The following is a 9,190-nucleotide window of genomic DNA, read 5'->3' on the forward strand; positions in this document are numbered from 1 at the left end:
GGTGGGGGGTTGCATAATGATACTGCTGAATCTGTAGCTGTATGTGTGTTTTGTACTGTTACGGCGGGGGTGGGGGGGGGGGGGGTTGCACATACTGCTGTATCTGTAGCTGTAAGTGATTTTTGCACTTTACACTAGGGGGGGGTGGGTGGGTGAGTACATACTGCTGTATCTGTAGCTGTAAGTGATTTTTGCACTTTACACTGGGGGGGGGGGGGGGGGTAGTACATACTGCTGTATCTGTAGCTGTAAGTGATTTTTGTACTGGTACAGCGGGGGCTGAGGGGGGGGGGGGTTGTACATACTGCTGAATCTGTAGCTGTAGATGTGTTTTGTACTGTTACGGTGGGGGCGGGAGGGGGGGTTGTGCATACTGCTGTATCTGTAGCTGTAGGTGTGTTTTGCAACCAATTTCCACAAAAACAGGAAACGTTCTGTTGGTAAAATTCTGTACAAAATTTTGTATTGGAACCAGCGGAGGTTCTGGTCAGTTGTACTTTTTAAAAAAAAAATTGAAAAATCATTATCCATATTAATTTGTAACTCGCGTTCCCACTTCTCCAGGGCTGTTACTGGTGATAGTTCTTTAATAATAAAAATAAGAAATCTGATTTACCCTGCTATTACTCAAGAATGACCAAACACACACCTCCCTTACATCATATTTTTCATCTAATTAATGTCAATTTCAATTTCCTCTGATATGCCTTTACTGAGGCAAGTAAGCCTTCATATAACACAAAATCAACATAAGCATTTGGATATAGTTGCTTAAAATTGTCATAACTTAAATATCCATTGTCGCTTAACAAGTGTCCCACCGAAACAATTCCATTTTCTATCCAATCTAACATACAAACACATTTACCAGCTCTACATATACTTCTGTTATAATGTAATGGTTCTGAAACGAACTGTTCTAATGTAAGGGGCACACTTTTGTCATACAACATCTTGTAATGTCTTAAGACGTCAGCCCAAAAGAGATTTTTCACCCTCAACATTAAAACATTTGCATACTCTCCACCATATTGCTTAACTTTTCTTACCAATGGACATATTGCATACAAAATTTGTGTTACTTTTCCATCATTACACAATATGCGCTTTGGCCAGCTAATTTTCAAACTTGCGAGGAATGACTTAACATCAATCATTTTCAAACCGCCATCTTCATACAACTGACATACTGTTAAACGTTTTATCTTATCGTTTTTTCCATTCCAAAGAAAACTGTACAACATGGCATTCAAGTCTTTTAAAAAATTTTCATCCGGGTCCGGCAGGTTTGTTAACAAGTGGGTTATTTTGGACATTGCAAGTGTTTTTATCACAATCTTTCCAAATGGTGATATATTCCTTCTTGACCAAATTTGAAGTATTTTTCTTAAATTTAACTTCATGTCAAAATTCAATTCAACAATATTTTTTTCAAATCACATGTAAAAAGAACACCAATAACCTTGAAAGTAGCAGGATTCCAATTTAATTTCATTTCTGGTTTATATTTCACATTTGAAAAACACCGGGCTCCTATCTGTAATGTTATGACGTCATTGAAAACCGTGTTCTATTGTCAAAATGCAAGAACCCTGACGTAAAAGGTTGCTGGGGATTTTGGGAGAATCATGGCGGAATAAAAAGCACGCTAACCCTCCATGCCTGTGTCTGCTTCATTCATACCAGTTTGTTTATATGCATGTGACCGTCCAACACGACGAGAACACGACACTATCCACACAACTACGGTTTTATTAAAATTTATATTAAGGCCAGAGACTGATGCAAATAACTGCAGTGTTTCAACACAAGCATCAAAACAATCTCTACTACCATCAAGGAAAAAAGTTGTGTCGTCAGAAAACTGAGAAAGTAGAATTTCGTCATTCCTTATCTTAATACCTTTTACCTTTACATTTTGATATATCATAAGTGCAAGCACCTCCGCACAGAGAAGGTACAGATAACAAGATAGGGGATCCCCTTGTCTGGTACCCCTTTTTACCTGAAACCATTCACAGACATACATGATTTGATTGTGTTATAAAAAGTTGCAATCCATCTTTGTACATCTTTTCCAATTTGAAAAGCTTTTAAAACCTTGCGCATAAAGGTCCAGGAAATGCTATCGAAGGCCTTCTCAAAATCAACCAACAAGAGAAGACCAGGCACTCTATGCTCATTTGCATATGCTATTGTATCGTACAACAACCTACTATTATCACCAATGGACCTTCCCTTCAAGACACCAGTCTGATCTTTACTAATCAACTTGGGAATAACTGCCTTTAATCTGTTAGCAATACATGAAGAAGGAATTTTGTAGGCAATATTAAGGAGAGTTATTGGCCTCCAATTTTTTTTAAAACTGCTTATCTTTTCCTTCCTTGGGAATACAAATTATGACCCCCTCTTTCTGCGTGGCAGACAGTTCTCCTGTCTGAAAACCATAGTTCAGTGAACGTACAAGAAAAACTCCCAAATCTTTGAAAAAGAATTTATAAAATTCTGTGGTAAAACCATCAGAACCAGGACTTTTATCATTTTTCATTTCTTTCAATGCAAACAACGCTTCTTGTAATGTAATACAACCTTCCATTTTTTCACTATCCTCTTTTGACAATACCGTTGGTGTTATCATATCACTTAAGTTAAACTGCATCAGGTCATCCTCCCGTGACATATACAACCGCTCATAAAAACTCTTCGTTTCTTTTATTATCAAATCGCTATCGTGTACTAATTCACCAGAGTCATTCTGCAAAAAGTTCATGGATTTTTGCACAAAATTTCTCTTTTCCAAACTACAAAAATATGTTGTGCTCTTCTCTCCTTCATATATCCACTTCGCCCTTGACCTAACAATCGTACCATTTAACTTTTTCCCTCTCAATGCTCTGAGCTCCTCTTTTTTGCGTTCCAAAATATGCACATCATCTTGACACAAATTTTTCTCCAAAAATTTAATGCTGGACATAAGTTTTGCTTCCAATTTATGCTCTTCTTTTTTCTTAAAACATGCGTAAGAAATACATTTGCCTCTAATCTTCAAAAGTAACATTTCGAAAAAAAGCTGATCATCAATGACAAACTGCAATTCATTATCATCAATTGAGTGTAATTGAGTCTGGGTGATACGCCGGAACAACATACTCACGTTTAACTTCCAAAATTACTTCCTTTACAAGGTTCATAAACACTTTATCTACCAGAGGGAACGTTGTCTTTTTCTAATTTTAGTTTTAAAGGCAACCGATACAAGAGAATGGTCAGGACAATAACCAGGCAGTATACTTGTACTCGCTACATCAAGGCAAAGTTCATCAGAAACAAGAAAAAAGTCCAATCTGCTTCTTTGTATACTGTTAAAGCGACGCCAGGTAAATTTTCTCAATTCAGGATGCATGGTTCTAAACACAGATCGTCCCGCAGTGGGGCACTGCGGTTATGAAATTAAAGGCCCCTCCTGTTTTTGGAACCGCAGGAGCTTTCTAGTTTGCTGTTAGGTAGATTTTTGGTTCCTCTTTCCTGTCATGCTCTCTTTTTCTTCATGAATTCTTTTCTTTTTTCTGCCTTCTTGCTCATTCACCTGTATTTTTTCCAAAAATCTCTTCTCTTGCCGCTTGTCTCGCGATTCATGTATAGTTTAATCTGTTAGTGTTCTGATGTAAGTCCAGCAGTAGATAGGTTAAGCCTATTTTAACATACTGGAAACTGGTAATCTTCCAGTAGGTATTAATGTAGTTTTACTAAAGCCTGCTGGGACACAAGTAATGGGTTAGTGCATTTGTAAACAGGAATCGCTTGACAAGTGGCCCCCTTCATGCCCCCCTTCCTCGTCCTGATATGGCTCTGCGTAGTCGGCTGGACGTTAAGCAACAAATAAACAAACAAACAAACACAGATCGTACTTATTCATAAACTCCAAAACTGTTTCTCTACTTTTACAACGGTACACATTTTTGGGCTGGTTTGAGTCAATTCTTGGATTCAGTGCAACATTCCAATCTCCACCAATAACCATCAATTCATTATCCATGTACACAATCTTCTCAAACAAGCTTTGAAAAAATTCAGGGTGATCGCCTGCACTAGGCGCATATACATTCACAAGAGTCATGCGCTTGCCCATCATTTCAATATCCAGAATAATGAAACGACCATTCTCGTCTCGAACAACATCATGAACACAATATTCAAAGTTGTTGCGAAACAACACTGCAACACCTTTACTTCCAGAGTCGCATCCTGCTACAAAACACTCAAAGCCCCACTGTGATCTTACAGTATTCTCCTGATCGTATTTCAAATGTGTCTCCTGCAACAAAAATATGTTACCGTTTTGCTCTCTCAAAAAAGCAAATACATCCTTCCTCTTTTTAAAATCTGCAAGGCCATTTGCATTGAAGGAAAAAACCTTCAGTTCCTCTAAAGGTGAACCCATCATGTTAATACCCAATTATATTTAGAATCATAATAACATGTTTAAATAGATGTACAGTCTTTGGTAGTTTGTTGAAATGCTTGGTGCCATTTGGTTTAGTGAAGTAGACAAACCGTGAAAACAAAAACACCAGACTGACTGACACTGTCACAGTGACAGTACGAGACACAGTGGGAGAGAAAATAGAACGAACAGACAATAAAACAGAGTGAAAACAACAAAAATACAAACACATACATCAAAACAAGTACTTCCTTGTGATAAATGTTGAACAGAATTGGGTATTAAGAGTTCAGAAGATTAAGAAGTTGATTAAGATTTGGAGTCGACGAGATTTAAGGATTCACGGTAAAATTGTAATAATCAAATGTTTTTTTATTTCACAGTTAGTATTTGTGATGCAGACGATTGGATTGCCAGATCGGGTTTTGACAGAGTTAAATAGATTGTTTTATAAGTTTTTTTGGCAGAGAAAGTGTTCGAATAAAAAAGCATTTGAAAAAGTGAAAAGAAAAGTAATGGAGAAAGAAATAAGTGAAGGTGGGTTGAAAATGCTAAATGTGCACAGTATGCAAGAGTCTTTTTATTTACAATGGGTCGGACGTTTGTATGAAAAAAAGGGAGAAAATTGGACGTTTATACCACTATGGTTTCTGGGACATGTTGTTTCAGGGTATGGTTGTTTTGATTTGAATGTTAAACCGAGTAAGGAATTGAAATTGACAATGATTGGAAGCCCATTTTGGCAGAGGGTAGTGTGGACACATTTGAGTTACAAGTTTATGATTATAAACAGATTTTGTGGATTTGATTCGGTATAAAGGGAAAATGTTGTTTTATTCTTATTGGAAAAAAGCTGGGATTGAAAGAGTAAGTGATTTGTTTATAGTGGAAGAAAAGAGATTGAAGTCAGCAGCAGAGGTATATATACAAATTGGAAAGAATAATGCAAACATTTTATTGGATTATTGGGCATTAATAAACGCATTACCCAAAGTATGGATTAATTCGATTGAAAATAAACATATTATTGTCCAGATGGATAAGCAAATGTTTGATGGTAGCCTGTATATGATAAAAATAAGCCAAATACGAAAAATGATAGAAAAGAAAAGTGTAGATACTGCTGTAGAAAAACCTTGTGTATATAACTTTTGGTTGAAGAAGTTTGGTGTACAAGTAGATAAGGAAATTTGGACCCTTGCCTATGTTTCCAAAGAAGTGAGGTTAAGAGAATTGCAATGGAAAATTTTGCAAAACATATATCCAACAAATATTTTACAATGTAAAATGCAAGTCGGGGAGAATAACAGATGTTGTATATGTTGTACGGAAGTTGATTTTGTTGAACATTTTTTTTTATGAGTGCATACCGGTAAAGTTGTTTTGGACGAAGATAGAAAACTGGATAGAGGAAAAGGCTGGATTAAGGGTTAACTTTAAGATACAGGATATAATATTTGGCTATCAAGACACTTCTTCTTCTTCTTCTTCGTTCATGGGCTTAGACTCCCACGTTCACTCATGTTTTAAGCACGAGTGGATTTTACGTGTATGACCGTTTTTACCCCGCCATTCAGGCAGCATACGCCGATTTCGGGGGAGCTATCAAGACACAAGTTGTTGTAAAAAGATGAGAAATTTTGTAAATCACGTAATATTAATTGGGAAAATGTGTATTAGTATTTTTAGAAAGACAACTTGTCGGGGATCAGTGTTTGTAATTTTCGAGTTTCAAATATTAAGTAGAAAATTTGATTTGTAAATATAAGGAATATTTCCATTGAGAAAAAAAAGAAAAGAATAAACCACATGTGCAATGATTTACTTTCAGTTGTCAAGAAATATAAACTTTGTATAAAAATAAAAAATGTCCGTCTGTCGGTTAAGTCCTAATGTTGTATATATGTCTTGTATACTTGCCATTTACATTATTATTATACATGTTGAAGGATGAATGATGATACATTGTAGACGGATGCATGTTATGGATTAAAAGCCCCACAATGATGTGATTGGCAAATACACACACACACACACACACACACACACACACACACACACACACACACACACAAAACAACAACAAAAAATTACTTCCTTGTGATCCTCCTGCAACCTCAGTGTCCATTTTGTCTCAGTATGGCACATACTGCCGCGTTTAAAACCGCTCGTGACAGCCACGACACCGCTAATGTTAATGTTCATGTTAATGTTGCTTTTACTGATGTTTTTGTTGTTGTTGTTTTGCTGTTGTTGTTGTTGTTGTTGTTTTGCTGTTGTTGTTGTTGTTGTTGTTGTTGTTGACGGTGTGGCTGTTGTTGGTGTTGGTGTTGGTTATGTTGTTGTTGAGGTTGTTTTTGTTGTTGTTGTTTTTGTTGAGGTTGTTGCCGTTGCTTCTGCAGGTGTTCTTTCTCTTGGTGCGGTTGTGGTTTTGTTGCTGCTCCTCTGCATTTGCAGTGGTGTTGTTGTTGCTAACTTTGTGATTGTTGTTGATGCTGATGCTATTTTGGTGATTGTTATTATTGCGGTTGCTATTGATGCTGATGTTGGTGTTGCAGTTTGGAGAAACACTGGAGCAGACCCTGGAGGAGACACTGGAGCAGACCCTGGAGGAGACACTGGAGGAGATACATTGGAGGAGACACTGGATGAGACACTGGAGGAGATACATTGGAGGAGATACATTGGAGGAGACAAATTGGAGGAGACACACCGTCCGTCCGTCCGCGTCCGTGAGGCTAGGCATCCGTCCGCGCGTCCGTCCAGGAGACACGCTGGAGCAGACATTGGAGCAGGCATTGGAACAGACACGGGAGAAAACGTTGGAGCAGACACTGCAGGGGACACTGCTCGTTTTCACAGATACACTAACAATCTCTCCTTCTCTGTCTCTCACAGACACTGGAGCAGACATCGATGCAGACACTGGAGGAAACATTGGAGGAGACTCTGGAGCAGACATTGGCGCGGACATTGGAGGACACTCTGGAGCAGACCCTTTAGCAGACCCTGGAGGAGACACTGAAGGAGACACTGGAGAAGACACTGGAGGAGACACATTGGAGGAGACACATTGGAGGAGACACACCGTCCGTCCGTGCGTCCGTCCGTGGAGTGTATGGAGTGTCTGACACCCCATATATCCCCCGAACGGACAGCCGCCTGCCCGTCCGTCCGTCCGTCCGTCCGGTCCGTCCGGTCCTCCGTTCGCCTGTGGGGTGTGTGGGGTGTCTCGTGAGAAGTTACACCGCATACACACCCCCCCCCCCCCCCGAACGGACGTCCGTCCGTCTGTCCGGTCGTCCTTCCGTCCGTTCGCCGGTGGGGTGTGTGGGGTGTCTCGTGAGAAGTGACACCCCATACACTCCCCGAACGGACAGCGTGCCAGCCGGACGGACGTCCGGTCGCACCTGCTCTCACCCGCTCCAGAACGTAACCAACCGGCCGTGACTTACCCTCTGACCGTCTTCCAGCTGCCCTGTGTTGGCTGAAGCGCAAAGAGCCATCACCCGTTTTGCTACAGTATCCGTGTTTCATGTGAATGTTGGTCCTCTGCATCACTGTGCTGTAGTGTAGTTGTGTTTCTGTGGTGTTTGTGTGATCCTGGAGATATTGCTCTGTGTTTCCTAGATCTCCTGTTCGCCGCGGAACGCAGACGCTTTTTTTGCCTGTTTTTCGTTTTTACGTGGATCTCCTGTTCCTTGTGGTGTTTCCCTCAAAACCTAAACACTGTTTACCTGTGCTGTTCTTCAGTGCGCCTGGATTCCGTCTGATTCCCTTGGCATATTTGTGCCTGTTTGTGCCTGTTTGTACATGTTTACGTGGTGTTGTATTCGGGATCTCACGGAGTGGAACAACGCATTGAAGTTAAAGTCAGTAAGCCAAGCTAGAACCTTTCTATCCTCTCTCTGACCTCATAGTCTTCCGTTTTGTGTGTGTTTGAGTGTTTGTTTTTCGTCCCCGAAGCCGTGTCCGTGTGTTCAGGCCTCACTCCTGTTGTTGTTGTTTGTTGTAGTTATTGCTTGTTTACTCATTTAGTCCCGTATTCTTTATTCGACATCCCTTTATTTCGTTTATTTTGTCATTGTTTTGTTATTTTGTTTTCCCATTTTCTCGTCTAACATTTATGTGTATATGTTTTTCCTCACGCCTATCTCCGCTTTGTAACTTGTGTTTATGTCAGAAGAAGGGGGTGTAACGAACCCAACTCTTGTCTATTGTTCTCTTTAGTTCCGCTCTGCTAGGCGCATGGCTGATGCGGGTCCGCCCGCATCATCTTCTCCTCCCGGAGGGATTTCAGAATTTCAGAATATTTTCGCCACGTCGTCAATTGCTGACTTTTAGTGACTAGCGCTCTTTAAGAGGCCAAAGACGGAGAAAAAATAAAAGTAACTGAGGATAGAAAAGACTTAAGCATAAAAGAAGTAGTCAAACGAAACAAAACAATCAAGGAGGAACTGAATATAACTGAGACCCTACTCTAACTTCGAAATAAAATAAGGAGTAGAGAGGAGTTAGAATGAGAGTTTGGAGAGCTCCCCTCTGAAAGATACCAGAGAGGGAGCCTCAGCAGCAGCTTCCGGGAGGGAATTCCACACGGGGATGGTACGCGGGAAGAAGCTGTATTTGAAATAGTTTGTACGGGCGGAAATTTGGCGAAGTTTAAGGTTGTGGTTGGATCGAGTTCTGCCAGTGCCAGAGGTGAGGTAGGGGTCTGGGGGGATATCTACCAGGTTGTTGATG

The sequence above is a fragment of the Littorina saxatilis genome, linkage group LG10, assembly GCF_037325665.1.
Source record: "Littorina saxatilis isolate snail1 linkage group LG10, US_GU_Lsax_2.0, whole genome shotgun sequence".
In the NCBI taxonomy this organism is placed as follows: domain Eukaryota; kingdom Metazoa; phylum Mollusca; class Gastropoda; order Littorinimorpha; family Littorinidae; genus Littorina; species Littorina saxatilis.